This window comes from Patiria miniata, unplaced genomic scaffold, assembly GCF_015706575.1.
Source record: "Patiria miniata isolate m_02_andy unplaced genomic scaffold, ASM1570657v1 HiC_scaffold_30, whole genome shotgun sequence".
NCBI classification, from domain to species: Eukaryota; Metazoa; Echinodermata; class Asteroidea; order Valvatida; family Asterinidae; genus Patiria; species Patiria miniata.
Window position 1 is genome coordinate 4,927,426 of NW_024037070.1, and position 17,822 is coordinate 4,945,247.

The 17,822-nt window shown below is 36.5% G+C and overlaps 1 protein-coding gene across 1 annotated transcript in view; it reads left to right on the top strand.

The window, feature by feature from the left end:
* Nucleotides 1-17,822, top strand: part of LOC119739243 (ankyrin repeat domain-containing protein 11-like) — an 84,056-nt gene that overhangs the window by 36,469 nt on the left and 29,765 nt on the right. The window contains exon 3 of the mRNA XM_038214100.1: nucleotides 3,208-3,254. The gene's annotated coding sequence lies outside the window, so the exon portion shown is untranslated. The remainder of the gene's footprint in view (nucleotides 1-3,207; nucleotides 3,255-17,822) is intronic.

Genomic DNA, 17,822 nt, shown 5'->3' on the forward strand with positions numbered 1-17,822 from the left:
TCAATCCTTCAAAATCGTCAGACAAGTCCTGCCTCAAAATACCATTCAGCCTCAATCCTCCAAAATCCTTTTCTGAAAAAAATACCATTCAGCCTCAATCCTCCAAAATCCTCCAAAACCCACAAGGAGGATTTTGAAGGATTGAGGAGGGTTAGGGTGATACATGTACCACATTCAGCCTAATGGCCATAACCAAGCCCAATTGAATCAGTAAGCTTCTTCATCATTCAAATGAACGCTTTTGGGTTAGGGATGAAAGGACACCACATCAATCATCAGAACAAGTAGAATCCAAAGCTTGCTTTTTTATATCAAATGTGCTTAAATCTTTCAGCACCAACATCAGTACAAGGAAACAACTACAATCGGTACATGTAAATGACAATTGTACATGTACATGTAGGTGTAGCCTGTACTTGGCCCAGATATTACATGTACTGTACATGTATATCTTTCAAAATATTTCTAAATGTATAAATATACATGTAGTATCTAGTTGAATGACAAAATGAGATCCGGAGGCTCATACTGAAGTGTTAGCTTGGAAATAATGGCTGACTTATTATGTTTTGGTATGCAGTAAAACCGAGTATAATTATGTAAAATGTATGTAGAATCCAGTTGAATGACAAAATCGGATCCGGAGGTTCATATTGAAGTGTTAGCTTTAAAAATAATGGCTGACTTATTAATAATCTTTTGGTACATACATGTACATGTAGTTAACGGGATATGATTCATACTGCTAATAATAGTGTCGACATGTGTTATTGAATACACTGAGTTGAACATAAACAAGATAATGAAATCTTGATTACAATTTCTGCCTTTCCTTTTTTTTGTATTTTTTACAGAAAACATTTTGATTGGGAACTTTTCTAATGAATGCCCTAAGGCGACCGGTGTTTGGATTTCCTTTTTTGTATTTTTTACAGAAAACATTTTGATTGGGAACATTTCTAATGAATGCCCTAAGGCGACCGGTATTTGGATTCAGAGAAATCATAGTTTTAGGACCGTCAGTGGAATTTGTTTTGTTTTTTAAAGGCCGGAGTTACCGCTGTTGGTTACGGACTCTGAGTAGCAGATGCATGACCGGGCAAGACTGTCACTTCGGCTGATCATGGGGTTCCCGGCCATGCCCAGTCATCGATTGCCAAGATTTCCTGTTTTTCTCAGAAAAAAAATCTGCTGAGCTTGAGACACCCCGAAAAAAAAGCTGCCCACAAAAAAAAAAGATCAGAGACCGAAGCTTGGCAATCTAGTCAATTTCCTCTCTCTTGGAGCTTGTTGTGTTGTCTCTGGGTCACGCGGTAAGGTCCTGAGTGGCTTTTGTTGCCGGGCGTGGTGTGTGAGGATCTTTCTCGCCTTTTTTTTTTCTGGCTTGCTCGCTGGCCAGTCCAGGCCCGGCCATCTGTTGAGAGAGGTGGGAACAGCGACAGAGGGGAGACAAGGAAAGGAAGAAGTGAATTTGGGAGAAATTAGACGCGGGATTTGGGAGGATTCGGGACAGGGTCATTTATTGTTTGGTGCTGCTTCAATTTAACTCTCATGTGCTTCGGGTTCTGTATTTTTTTTCTCATCAATCAAATCTGTATTTTTTTATTAGATGGAATTTGATGAAATACTGTTCATTGTTGGAAATTGATTGAGTATCTCTTTGTACTCATTATTCAAGTACATGCATAGTAGACTGTGTTGTGTGTACATCATGATAAAGCAGGCATGTAATTGCACGCTGATATTCAGAAGCGTATGCTGAAAAATCCTCAACATTAATTGCATCATAATTTTATGGATTTTAAAATACGTATGGATGTACGGTAGGCCTACGGTGAACTAGAATTTACATGACTCACAACGTAGCATTTTTAACCATGAGATTACGAATTAAAAAAATAAGATACATGCGAGAACAACATTTTAAAGAATATGTTTGATTCATGTTATTTGAATCAAAACTCCTCCACTTTTTTAACTGGCATATTTCTACTGATAACAGTCTGAGAATATGTTTGATTCGTCTTATTTGAATTAAAACTCCTGGACTTTTTTAAGTGGCATATTTCTACTGATAACAGTGTGAGAATAATAATCTTGATAACGTAGTGTTTTAGAATTGTAGAAGAATTGTATGTCTGTTTTCAGCTTCTTGCAATTTGAATGCACGCTGATCAAGTGCAAAATTGTAATACATATATTTTGAAATGATTTATGATGATGTACTGTTACAAAAAAAAAAAATCTGAATGCTTCTCTTTTCCTTCTGATAATTGATTTAAAACAAGCAAATCCCCGGATGGGCTTTGCTTTTGCTGTTGAAAAAACTGTTCCAGCTTGGGGTTTTCCCTTCAAAAAGGAAGCAGTCAAATTCCTCTGAAAAAAAGTGAAAGCTATTGATTAGTAGTACTAGTAGTGTGGTGGTTTATTTTCCCCCTTGTTTGTGTTTGGTTTCTGTGTCCATGTGGAGTCATTAGACACCATTCATGCATGCATTACTGGCATTGTGTGTCTTCCTAACCACAACACCAGCCGAAATTATGCACAACCTGTTTGCAATGCAACAGTCTACATGACCTCGCCATCACTACACAAACATACACACACAGCTTGTGTGAAAGAAACGGATTAGAAAGTAAACACCCCCTGCACACCAGTGGACTCTCTCATTCCTGTGTTGCCACACAAGAGACGGGTCTATTTCGGGGGCACCGGAGGGGTCGGGATTTTCATCAGATTGCACAAATTATGATTTCAGTTGCAAGTTTTTGGCAGATTTGGAAACGTGCCCGTTTTTGTCCCATGATAGCGAAACAGGAATTTTATCAAAACTATCTGCTGTAACAAAGCCGGTGAGTCTAGAGATATGACATTTGTTTATCAGCGTGACCCTCACAGGGGAGAAAAATGGAACGGTCCAGAAATATCCAGCAATGCACATTGGTACACCTGCGGTCCGTTCAGTACATGTGTTTTAATAGAAATTGGAAAGGCTGTGGGTTTATAGCATAGCCGGAGTATTCTTGCAATGCTAAAAAAATTATACTGGTTTTGAATTCTTATTCCTGTGTGCTGAATTACTGTGATACATCTGTGAAAGCGAAAGGATAGACTACCAAGATTTGCTTCAAGAAAACATCTTCGTATCAAAGCGCTGTCACGGCCTGACAATATATTTTCGCCTTTTTATTTCTCCGCTTTTTTCAGAGTTACTTACAGTTACGTCTTGCCCAGGTGGAATTGAAAATGACTTGGTAAGTGAAATATTTGTTGAAACTTTCTGAAATTGATATATTTTGTTGTGTTTTTTTAGAATTAGATTTAAAAGTGTTGCACATTTGTTGTTGTTTTTTCCCCCGGGAAATGTAAGGTGATTGAAAGATTTATTCAGAGATGGAACTGAAATATAGATTGACTTCCAAATTGTCATGTTTAATTTGTTTAAATTTTGTACTGAATGTCGGGAATATCATTTTCAATAAACGTTCAGGTTGTCTTCACAATGTTACATATAAAAATAAAGTAAAAGCTGTCATAGAATATTTGAGTTCCATTTTTCAGTGACCTGTTTTCCACATTTCGTTTTGTTTCAAAATCAAGAAATCTGTTTTTTGAAATGGCCGTTCAGTTTTGATACTGAATAATCTTTCATTTCACTCTCGTACATTTCAGTTTCTTTTAATCATAGTACATTTATGGTAAATGAGTGTTGCAATCAGCAGAGTGTTGTAACATTTATGGTAAATGGTTGTTGCAATAAGTAGAGTGTTGTAATATTTTGAAATAAGACCAGGGTAAATTTTCGTTGGAGTTACCTGCACATGAACTTGCCTCGACGTATATTCTGTTTCATTTTCAGTGGCACACAATTCGTTCAACTCTCGTATACATCATTATATCATCTTGCATGTTTCATTCGTGAAGTTCAAATGTAGAAACAATAGATCTGTATGTTAATACATGGACTTATAGTAATACAATGTAAAGAATGTAGGGAAAACTGATTCAGGAAAACTTAATATCTGAAAATAATTTGTCATTTCAAACAAAAAATGAAATTATCGTTTTGACTGGATCCATGGATGAAAAGTTATTGATGATAACTGCGGATCCGTCTACTTTTCCTGAAATTGTTAGTCTTTAAAAATATGTGATTCCTTACTTTTGTGTAAGGTTATGTTTCCTTCACTTGTGTAAATGTAAAAAAAGTATCATTGTACATGAATGTAGCATTTGCAAGAACCTTGACTTCAGGACTATAGTGATTGAGAAATGTCAGTTACCAAGGGGATTGGTAGCAAATCAGCATTATCATGAGACATACTCATGCCCGGTCTACGTAAAGTTAGAGAGAATTATTTTTGGACATCCTGTACAAGATTTCTTCGTTGGGGAAAAAAAGAAGAAGTTAGTTACATGTAGCTTCAGCTTGCTTGTTGTATCAATGGCCATGTTGCGTGTCATGTACGTTCGACCTCAGGAGGTGATGAGTAATTTGCATGGGGGAGTATTCTACTAGAAACGGGCCAAACAAGGGCTTACATGGAAGCCAATGATTGATCACTATGTGCGTCAAATTAGCCTCCATTCATGAAGCAAAATGTGCGGTTTTCAAAAAGTGAATTCCCAGAATGTTTTACCTTTCATAGTAGGAGAAAATGACAAGACGATAACCCTGTGTAAAAATGTTCTAAAGTATCAAAGATGCATACAGTTGTCATTGATCAAATTGTCCAGAGAATCAGTTGATTACAAGTTTGCTTGGGTTTTTTTTGGTCATTTTTGATTAATGGTTGGGAAGAAAGCAGGGTCGTCCATCAGTGGTTGAAATTTGTTTACGTTCAGAAACGTTTCGGGGAAACGGTGCGTATTGTAAATGACCCTCCCTTGCCGTCCAGTAAATGCTGTGACAGTAATGAAAAGGGCACGCTCGCACACGCTACATTGCAGTGACACACATCCCGCACGCTATATTTAATTACAGCCTGAACTTTTCCATTTAATTAACTTGGAAACGCTGTCATGTTATTTTTTTTTTCTTCCGAGGACTGTTCTCACGTTTTCCAACATTAATTGAATTTTGTGAAATAATCTTAGTTAGAGGTGATAAATTATGCGTGTTGCAAATTGTGGGGTTTTTTTTCTGTTGCAATAAGTCCAGCAAGTCTTCACATGTTTTTGCGGAGTATCGTTCAAACACAGCCCACGCAAGAAACCCGAGACGTTACTCATATGCGTTCAATTTGAAATTAAAACAAAATTAATCCTAGGTAATATAGAATTACTGCGCATGCATGGCTGAACACGTACTGTGCTGTAATGTCCATGGGAATAAAAACTGCACTATAAAAATGAACATGTAGAAAAATACACATTATACTGCAGTAGCTACAGGCAATTATAGACAGATTAAGTTTTAATAGCCTGTCATTTTAGTGTAACTCATTTCCATATAAATGAATATATATTCAAATGTAATATGAAATACAGTGAGAAGTGTTAATTATAAAAAGAAAACTTGAGGGGTCATAAATTTGGCATAATTTGTAACAAGCAGGCGCTGTTTTGGATTGTGCTACCGTAACTTAAGCGTGTATTTTTATGTCCGCATGCATGTCATGTAGGATGTTGAAATTATGGATTTAGTTTTAATGAAAATGGATGCATGCAAATTGTAAACCATTTTACATGGTTTTCTACTCATACCTTTTCATGTGAAAATCAATGTCCAATTCACTTTATATTTTTTTTCTGTAAAATTATGACAAAAAAAAAATAACTGTGTTCATAATCATTTGAACAGGCAGTCCCTAAACATGCATGTTGGGGTTCCTGAAGCATCTCTCCTATCCAACCATTCAGTGATTATCTTTTGGGCTTTAAAGTAATAACTACACACTTACTCAACATTGAAAGGATGATATAATGATGTAGACATCATTTCAAATGCTAATTAAAACATCCCTTTCAGGCATTCTTAGTCTGTGTTTATGAAAAAGCTAATCCTCGGTCCCTAAGCTTTCCTTTGGCAGTTCAACAACTTGTCTGTATCAAAAGCTACCCCCCTTCTTTTCCTTTTCAAAGAGCCAGAACCACTGGTGTTTGGAAAGTAAAAAAAGCCTTTCTCTTGGTATGATCGATTTAGGGTGTAGCGTGGAACAACTCTCTTTGGCCAGGGATACAAGTCTTTGTATTGCGCTATTCATGGGCAACAAAGGGACTGGCCAACTAGGGGTTCCAGCTTGGTATTGTCACTTGGCTATTGAGAGTTCTGGTTATTGTTTGGCCAATCCATACAGTGCTTAACCCAATGGACAGGCTTAGACCAATCTACAAAAATTGGGGCAAGGATTTTTGTAAAGGTTCCCTTAGTCCGCTACATGTATGATAGACAAACATGTCAAAGTGGTTGATGTAATGTGTCTCTTGGACTGATGCCCGGCATAGTTGAGTGATATTTTATGTCGCCTATTAATAGTTTACTTCCTGGGTTTGATATCACTTGACAGGGTTGTGTAATCTGTTATTGCAAACCACATTTTGAAGAAAAAAATTAAAAATCCATCTTATATGATCAGTTTTTTGTGTGAAATGAAAGAATTTCTGGTCGCTGCGTGAGAGACGTGAGTCATGGCGTGTGGTTCTTGCTTCAAGTTCAGGTCAGGTAGTCATGCTTGAGAAGATTTATCCTGTATTTTAGCAGTGATGGTGTGCAACGTGTAATTTTCCACGGATGATTCAGTCATAAGCACAGTACATGTGAGTGCATCGAAAACCACAAATTGCAAATAGAATTTCATCATGTCATATGGCACATTCCGATTTGCCGCAACTGGGAAAACAAAAATGTGTGAAATCTTTTTTTTTTCATTCTTTTGCATGGTTCTGTTGGAAGGGTCCGCATAAAGTAATGGTTAACCAGTGTCAAGAAGTATTTTCGTACGATATAGTAAACAAACACCATCTTTTAGTTGTTGGAAATAAGCACTTTTTCTATCACACATATACACTGTTCGTGTAATTTTTATTTTTTGCACATCCAAACGTACTGTATTTTGCCCTAGTCACTAAAATTATTCACAATTTTGCAAACATATACATGTACAGTGTACAGACAGTGTACAGTGTCATGAAAATCATTCAATTCCTGTAATTCTCCAATTTCTGTGTTTACAGAGAATCTGTTAAGTTGAAATATTACAACCAAGCCATCATTAGTGTAATTCTGAAGAAAAAAATATATTTGTGATTTTTACACAAAAAAAAGGACTGCCTTTCAGAAAGCATGTTTTAGTTGTTTTTAATTTTCAGTGTTGTACAACAGTTATTCTGAAAAAGAAGAAAAAAAGAACTGGCACCAGTCAATTTTTTTTGCGGAGAAACTGTGACCACCTTCGGAAACTCAGTGACACGTCTGTTTACACAATTTCATAGATGTCAAAGGTCTTTGTTGTTTTTCTTGTGTCAACAAGGAGTTATCAGAAACCTGTTATCAGTTAATCGGGTTTCCCGGGGAAAGGCTTATCAGTCAAATGTTAAGTTGTAAAGTTGTATTGATTTTCCCAACTGTGAGTTTTGTTTGCAAGGGTTCGGCTCGGAAGATTCTCGGAAGTGCGTACTTAAGAAGAAAGACTTCTCAGAATTTGTAAATTTTAACACATGTTCTGGTTTCACAAACGTGTATAATTTGAGTTGATGATTTTGTCATGATATAAGTCTGACAATTCATGTTAACCAAAATGCCAATGAGTTTTTCCTACTCTGTATAGGATCCTTTCTCTTTCTAATTCTGTCAAAATCCAACAGTGAGTTGTAAAACTGCCTGTGCTTTCCATGCATTTTTTCCAGTCCGTTTTTTGTCAACCTACAGTTAAGAAAATAGGCCTAAATAGACTCATGTACTGTACATAACGGACACAAAACGCACTTTGGAAAGGCACACTAAAAGCATATGGAAAGGTTCCTAAGTTACACCATCGTCTTTGTGTGTGTGTGTATACTTCAAACAATATATAAGCACATGTAATAATGAAAATTACTATTACACATGTAATAGTGAAAATTACATTTTGTGAACCCAGACGTGAACCCTAAACCATAAAAAAAACTACCAAAACCATGGGTGGGATCTCTGCAGGTTAAGGTTGCCATTTTTATATGCGTAACACATGCTCATCACATGATATTTCACATTGTTGTGCTGATATACATGTACGTAAGTAAAGTGGAACGCTATACTGAACACCTCTATACCGAACATTTGGTTATACTGAACATCATCCATGGCTCCCGGTTTTAATGTACAAAAGGTACCAAACATTGTCGTTGAAAAAAAGTCAACAGAGTAACAAAAAATCTACCGGATGTATTAAATGCTATTTCAGTCACTTTTAATTCCTGAACATCAAACCAACCATGGTTACATCATGTTTGAATGTTGAAGAGCAATAGATGGCTTTTTTTCCCCCAAGGAATAAAAGGGAAAACCACCCATTGCTAAAGTTTCATGACGACTACTCGAAATGCCAGTTCTCTATTGGTCAAAAGAGGGTACCGGCGGTTCAAAATCGCTGTACCGAAGGATCGTTATTACAAACACTTTCTGTGGATCCTGCGATGTTCGTTATAGCGGCGTTCCACTGTATGTGCATAAATGTACAAAGTATGATCATGTTCAACCTTGGACACACCTTTAGTTCATTTCCATTTCCACATGAAAAGCGGAAGAATATCCGGGATATTGCTCTGAAAGTACATCGGAAAACAGTTCTTTCCTGTTTTCAAAACCACTGTAGGCCCTACACTTTGCATTCAAACCAGACGACAAAAGAAACTTGTATTCATAACTGGCTTCGAGGGAATTCTTAAAAGTTCTCATATACATAGTTATAATATTGCACTGAAAGTACATCGGTAAACAGTTCTTTCCTGTTTTCAAAACCACTGTACATTTTGTTCAGTTTGCTTTGTATTCAAACCGGACGACTAAAGAAACTTGTATTCATAAATGGCTTGGAGGGAATTCTAAAAAGTTCAAATGTATTTGTAATTTCTCACAGCGCAACCATGAAAGTGATTGCAGTAATTAATATGCATTGTGTACACGTAAGTAGAATGTAGCAAGTTAAAGCGAATAACATTTGCAAACATCAAAAACCAAATCTACCAAATTATTATGAAAAAAACCCTTACTGGACTGTTAGTGAATGACAGTCTCAAGCATCCTGTAAAATCATTGCACCTGGCGTGCTGAAATTTTCAAGAAAAGTGATATTTTTGTATCAATTTCCAACGCTGGTCGGCCAACCAGCATTGGACTAAACTGGCTTTTTCCCTCAATTAACTATATTTAGTTAGTCCGCATTTTGTTTGCAATTGATTAAAACATCCAAGAACAGGTACAGGCCAGCTGGACTGGCTCCCTGACCTTACAATTCCCCGACGTCTATAAATTGCTCTGTTTCATTTTAAGTGGGGTCAGGGAACCAAACTTTCTTGGTTTTTCCAGTATCTACAAACACAAATTTTCAAACAAGTCGGTGTAACAATATTTTCTATTAAATACTAACCCCGCAAATCCATTCATTTCTGAAAATTACAGAGTAAGCAAATGTTGTATTATTCCCTTTAAGTTCAATCAATATGTCATTGTTCATATACATTGTATCCCCGACTCTCATTTCAAAGAATTTCTGGAATTAATGATAACACATGATTTTGTTTTGCTGCTGAAACAAAAACAAACAATTTCAATCCCATGACAATTCTTTGAAATGATATCCCCAAAAAACCTGCCTGCTAATAAATTCATTCAGTAAGATCAGGCAAGAAACCGAAAACACGTATTGCTGTAAGTGCACCGGAGGCTGCATAATGATAATCATACATCGGCTGAAATTGAATCCAGAAATTCATATTTGTTGCGGCCCCAAGGGAAGAAATCATATTTTCTTCTGGAATATCCGCACTGCCTCAGGTGAAGATTGTATATCCCATCATTTTTTTTTCAGCAGTTTTCTGTTTTTTCCCCTACTGAGTCCTTTCTTTTCAAGGGATATGTGCATGTACCTGCACTGCTTAGATTAAAATCCTAGGTTTTAGTTTGTCGTGTTTGTTTACATTTCCTTTTATGTTTTTATACATGGATTTTTAGAGGTACATGTCTATTTTTGTGGTACATGTAAGTACTGCATATTTGACATGTTGTACACATCTTTGTCCTGCATATATACGAAATGAATGCAGATGTTACAGAAAATTAATTTCAAAACACCCTCTTAAAGGGAATATACATCATTTGCTTTTGCTGTAATTTTCAGAAATGGATGGAATTGGGGGGTTAGAAATATATAGCAAATATAGTTACACTGACTTTTTGGAAGTTTTGGGTTCGAAAATGCTATAAAAACCAAGAAAAACGATCATTTTCCTGTAGTCTGGTTCCCTGACTCTATATAAGAAGAAACAGAGCAGTTTACATACATTGGGGAATTGTAAGGTCAGGGAACCAGTCTAGCTGGCTCGTACCCGTTCATAGGTTTGTAATCGATTGCAAACAAGTGCAATGGTCAATTGGGTCCAGTATTTGAAAAAAAAAGCCAGTTGTTTCCAACGCTGATCGGCCGATCAGCGTTGGAAATTGATACAAAAATACCACTTTTCTTGAAAATGACAGTATACCAGGTGCCATAATTTTACAGGATGCTTTAGACTGTCATTTACCAACATCCTATTAAGGTATTTCGCAAAAACTTGGTACTTTTTTTTTTCGATGTTTGCAAATGTTGTATATTCCCTTTAACGTAAAGATACTACTTTTTGTTTCTCTTTACTTTAATTAATATGGAGCACCACAACCACCAAAAACCAATTGCCAAAAAAAAACCCAACCTTTTTCGGAATATTTTTAAACCAAACAAATCTATTCCTTGTCACAACATTTCTTGTGAACCCTAAACAGAAGAAATATGACCAGTTATTAAACACTCCCTGATTCATGAGGACATTTGTAAAAAAGCGAATAATTCACCGTGTATTTTTGGGCTTGGAATTCGATCGGTGCCCGGGTACTGATGCTTCTGTCGCCCGAGGAAAGAAATTTTCCGCAGAATCCAGAGATCCGGTTATGCTGACTTGTTTACTCCTGGACCTAAAGTTTCACGATACGCAGAGTACTGAATTTACACTTGGATTTTTTGTGTTTTTTAAACGGTTTTGGTTTCTGCAAGATTTTGTTTCAGACGCCCCAGAAAATTTGTCACCAAATCGTGACCTGAAGTCTGAGAAATGATGGAATGCTCCAAGAAGGAGAGGAGGGGGGGGGGGGGGGGGGGGGGAGGGGAGAGGGGGTGATCAAACAAATAAGATTGGAACAGGAAAGCTGATTCTGTCATCTCCTCTATTTCATCATAGGCCAGGAAGGGTGGGAATCCCCTATGAATTACACACACAAACAAGTACAAGATGGGGCTTTTTCCCCTTGTATTTTTAGAGAGAAAGTTTTTCCAGCTTTTCTTTGCATGCTTTGATTACTTTGGTATATTTTGCCCGTTCGCCGATTCAGCTGAACCAGGGGTGTATTTTGACAAGTTCGCTTCTTTAGAAAATGCCCCCCCCCCAAAAAAAAATCCCCCCAAAGATATTTAAACATTTGGAGTTGAACTCTTCTATTTAATTATGACACAGCTTGTTATAACCCAGGGTTATATTAAAATCCAAGATGTCAACGTTTGGTAGCAATTTACAATCAATGTTGAAATAGTTCAACCACAGGGGATACTGATCTTAAATTCAATACTCTTTTTTTCCTAATCTAGCACTGCGTATTATGTACGAGGATTAAGGCATTTATAATGTAGGTACATGTACCAGTATAGGAAGTGCATTTAAAGGTATAAATTTGAACTGTAAATTTTTCTTTTGAACAGCTGTAAATTTTTGTAAAATTTTGAATTTGGCTGCCATACTGTACACGAATGCATGTCATATTTTTTTTTGGGGGGGGGGGGAGGGCATACATGTAAGAGCTTTAAAAATTACTTTGCAACAGATTTTATTGAAATAATTAACCTGATATTTATCAAGATATCATTTATTCTGTTGGCCAACTTGTGAATTATTAATAATTTTGGCTGATTCATTAAAAATAAAAACGTATCCTGTTAATTCATCAGCACGATATCATCTGAATACACCCACAATCGTTCCTCCCTGTAGATTTTAAACACTCATGTACATGTAGGCCCTATGTAAGTTGTTTACTTGAAATGACACATTTCTATTTCTCCCAAACATGTATCAATTTATTGAACCCCAAGGGCAGATGAAGAGATTTATTATGAGCCTTGTTGTTGACAAGGAATTGTTGTGGTGGTCCCTAACCCATACATATCCCCTTTGACCTCTACTGAGTGGCTGGCAGCTTGCCAAACAGGATGTACCATTATTATTAAGGGGGGAGACTTTGACTGGTTCAGACCAGTACAAAATATTTTATGGCACAACATGTAATAAATTGTTGGCACTGAAATGTTTGGAATTGCAGTTTATGTAACCTCTTCCTAGTACTGTTATAAACATGAACATTGTATACTCTACAGAATATTATAACTTGTGGAAGTATACATTGTATCTATTAATGCTTCCTGTGTGTAATGAAATGTAACAAAAAATGTTATACATTCTACATGTACAATGTAAATTGCATCAGTGTATAAATACATGTGCATTACATACACATACACCTGATAACATGTAGAATTTAATGTACAACTACACATTTGGGGCTTTTGGGGATTGAAATTTCAAGCTTTCTGCAATTTTAGCCTGTTGGATTGAGCAGAAATCCCTTGTACAAATTAACATGTAAATATTTAGAGTCGGATTCTATTGGGTACTGATATTAAATAATGCCAAGTTGGATTCTGTTGGATTTAGCAGGAAGTAACCGTTGGACTCTGTTGGATTTAGCAGGGTAGTCCTGAGGAACCCTTTGGCCGTTAGGGGGTTATGGTTAACATGTTATTTTCATTTTGTTCACAGAATCATAAAAAAATATCAAAACAATCAACAAACATTCCCTCGCTTTGTTTAGTTTGCGTGAGTATTTCTTGTCATCGGTGTTTGTTTTTCCGGATTTTGTTTTGTTGGGTTGTTTCTTCAAGTGATTTTGGTTACTTGTTAACCACAGTGCTTTTATATTTTTGATATAAATTTCCATATGTCCAATGTGAATACTATAATTTAAATAAATACTATAATTTTTGTTTATTCTTATTTTAAAGACAGATTTATTGTCAGAATCTTTGAATACAGGCAGACAGTTCGCCTACTCTAGCCAAATCATATCTTTGCATGGGGTTTGGGAAAATAAATTGTCTTTATGTTAGAGTAAACATGTGCTTTTTGATGAAACGTTGGTTGGGCCGTCCATAAACTTTAACTCGCAGTTTGCTAAACAGTTTTGAATATTTCTGTGCTGAAGTTCATTGCTGACAGGTGGCCGAGTGGTACTGCCTGATGATAAGCACACACCGTGGACAAAGGAGTGACTCCTTATTTTTAGACAAATCTGACAGGCATTTGGTCATAAATCAAGCCTTTTTTTAATGTGCCATACAGGGTAATGGTCAGACATGGTAGACATTGGCCCAACCTATTAATGTTGTCAACTGTGTTTATCTTGAAAGTTTAGGCCTATTACTCACAAAAAATTTCAACGCACAAGTTGGAGGATTGTGGAGGATTAGGGCACATGAACATAATCAGTATCGGTTGATTTTTGGGAATTGCGGCCGAATGGTGTTTGAAGAAGAGGAGGATTTTGGAGGATTTGAGGCTGAATGCATTTTGAAAGGCAGGGCTGTTTGAGGATTTTGAAGGAGTGAGGCAGTGGGTATCCTTCATTTGAACAAACATGCACGATTTATTTTTGGAGGATTCAGGATGGTTCCTAGCAAAAAGGCCTAGGGTTAAGGCAAAGATGATGTAAAAATTACATATTACGCCATTTTTCTTGTTAAGCAAACTGAAGTGAACAAAATGTTTACAGTGGATGACGTCTCCTCAGTTTCCTTAATTTATTGACCAATTCCTTACTATTACCAGTACTTCATAATAATACATAACTAGTCATTAAATGTAACTAACTGCCCAACCACATGTAAGTTGTCAAAAAATCCTGCGCCATTTATTGCATTGTTCTGAGTTTGTCGCTTCAGTGTGCTTTTTGACCGTCAGTGACTGCAATATGAAGTGGCATTGAAATGTAAAATTCTTTCCAGTTTGCGCCATTCATTGATGTGGTTGACTGGTCGTGAATTCCATACAAAGATGGAGCTTTTCGCTTGACAATTTTTTTCCCACAACTATGATGAAGTGCACAAATAGGAATTAAGGGAGTGTAGTTTGCATGGAAGAATCACGTTCCCACCATTCATGTTGTATCGGTAATCGTCTGGGGTCCTGGTTTAGACAGACACGGTTGAAGTATTTTCCATTCTGGGATACAAGCCGATCCCTTCCCTTCAGATTTCTCCAGCTCAAATTCCTGTTGTGATTGAGCCTGAAGGGGGGGGGGGGTTGTCAGCTTGGCAGAGAGCCAGCCGAGCATAGAGTACAAGGGCACAGACAGAACCATTAATAACAGCAGGAAACTGGTATCCGGCAATGTCATCGGGTTACCGGTGATGATGACTTGGCTGCGTTTTCTTTTATGGGTTCCTGAATATGTCACACAAAATGGTTAAAGCGCACCTGCGGATTTGGGGGAAATGTTCGACAGATTTGTGGAACACTCCCTATTGTATGTTACCAGGGTACCATTACTGGATTTTCGTTTCTACCTTATTTTTCCTTTTCTTTTTTAAATAAAAGTAAATTGATTTTTGAATTTGATTTAACTTACACGTTGGGAATCAATTTTTTCTCCCACAAAATGTCTGACACATCTCTATCAGCAATACATATGTATGTTAATCAGCAAGCATGTAGTAAACGTATGTGTAATCTGAATTTGTTTCGTGAATTTATCTCAGATTTATACCGGCACATAATTCATGTGTACATGTACATGTAATTTGAAAGTTGATACATTTGACTGAACGTTAGTAATATTCTCTGATCCAACGATTACTCTGATTACAGGACAGGAATAAAAAAAAATTCTCATTTTCTATCAGCAAAACATGTTAATCAGCAAGCATGTATAATGCATGTACTTCTGAATTTGTTTGTGAATTTGTCTCAGATTTATGCATAATTCATACATGTAATTTCAAAGTTGATGCATTTTACTGAAGTTTAGTAATATTCTCTGATCCAACGATTACTCTGATTACATGATAGGAATGACAAAAATTCTGATCTCTATCAGCAATACATTGTACATGTATGTTAATCAGCAAGCATGTACATATACAATACATACGTAAAGTGTGTACACAATGTACATCTGAATTTGTTTGTGAATTTGTCTCAGATTTATGCATAATTCATACGTGTGATTTCAAAGTTGATACGTTTTACTGAAGTTTAGTAATATTCTCTGATCAAAGATGATTGCCTATTCCATGCATCGTTACATTTTAAGGCCAGTGTGTTGTCTTATTTTAGGTTGATTATAGGCCCGAATCTTCGCTCAGAATGTAATGTTGAGAGAAATTTTATGATGATGCACAGCCTTGTAGTGCGTAATAGCAAATAAGTGTTTATTGGTTGGAGCACGCAGCGGGGTATTTACATTGGCATCTGGTCGGGTTGGTAAGGCCATGTGGTAACCAAGTGATCCTGGTTGACAACGATGCGTACGGGCAAGCCGCCCTCGTCTCCTTGAGACGCGCCCACGAGACGTGCTCGCGATGGCACGGCCGGGATGGGCAGGGAGGCAAGACAAGATTCCATCCAGTTTAAGTAAGGCTTTGAATTCTTGTCGCTCGCACGGCGCCGGGACGTAATCTTTATGATCTTCTGAATGCATGTACTGTCCACAAAGAGGGTGCATGTGTTTGTTACATTTTGGAATCCCTATTCAAAGCGTGTCTGGTTTTTTTTATGCAAACATGTAATGTTCTAGAAGAATTGATTCTTTGTTGTACAGGGTGAGTCAAAAAAGCGGAACCCAAACTCAATAAAATATAATTTCATATTTAAAAAAATCTGTAGCACCAAAAATAATAATGACTGAAAAGGCAATTTCATACGCTACTTTCAGATGACAAAATTACTGTAATTGCTCAATCCGTTCAAATAATATAACCATTTAAACACAATGACCCTAAAACCTGTCTCGTCCAAAAAAGCAATTCATTGTGTGATTTGACTGTTTTGAACAACAAAGAAAATGACACACAATACTTGTTTCAACAACTGTCACCAAATGTAGTACACAATATCTTTATTAACAACCCTGGTTAGGCCAACAATATGATATATAAAAATGTACTTTTTGTAAAGGACGGGTCTCCAAAGGGATTCTGTTGAATATTGTTAATGTTTAAACTGAGATTTTATCGCTGGTGATGTTTAAAGAGACAATTGCGACGACGATTCTTGAAATCGCATTTTTTGGACGAGACAGGTTTTAGGGTCATTGCGTTTAAATGGTGATATTTTCCGAACGGATTGACCAATTTCAGTCATTTTTTCATCTAAAAGTACCTCATGAAATTGGCTTTCCAGTCGTTATTATTTTTGGTGCTACATATTGTTTTAAAGATGAAATATAATTTTTGGGGTTTGGGTTCCACTTTTTTTGACTCACCCTGTATTACAATTGTAAACGAATGGAGTGAAATTATTTTTGGTATCCAGTGACACAATCAACAACATCATTGAGTGCCTAGATGATAATGTTATTCCGGTATGCAACAATGTTTATTTGTGTGGGTCACGCTAAGTGTATTGCACATACATGCTGGCTAGTTTCCAATTAAGATGAAATCCCCCTTTTCCCATTGATGTAATTGAATTTGTGAAGCGTATCAAACAAACTATTAGCAACCAGCGAACCGAAAAGTACAATTTGAAGTTGCCATATCCAGCTATTCAATTTTTCCATACCAGTTCCCCTCAAGAATATTCAGGAATATTTGTATTGTTATCGTCAACAATAGAGTACTGTACATGTACATACTTTTTGCGAACACACACGTTGTGGGAATACATATATATACTTACCGGTACATGGAGTTCTTTTCATGCTATTTTGTATTGCATTTGTTTAGGTTTTGGGTGTGTGTGTGTGTGTGTGTTGTATCGTATTTTATGTACCGTGCAGTCATGGTTTCTGCACGTAGGCATTATATCACCATTTTGCCTTTCAGGAATATTGGCCATGAATTATTTTCAAATGGCACGATCCTGTAAATTATGATATAAATAGTGAATACTGAGTGACGAGTGAATTTCATATGAAAAACCATGGACAAGATGTTGAACCGAGTACATTGTATAAGTACCCCCATCACAAATAAAGCTACAATTTACAAACATTCACTACAAAATTAGGGAAAGTCACAATTACATAGGTGTGACAAAAACAACTGAAACGCAAATGTCTTTAACTTCAAGATTTTATGAACCCTAGTGAGGAATCTTGGTTTTTTGATGCGTAGATCATGCTAGATTTTTTATATTATAAAAGTTTCATTATCTTATTACATAGCAAGTCTGATTGCGTAATTTACATTTGCTACACCCAAAATAAATTAATGTACATGTGCGTCAGTGTACATGTACATGTACATACTTACATGTGACCATGGAGCTCCTAGATAGATGTGTGATTAAATTGTTTGTGTATATGTACACATGTGCATAAGTGT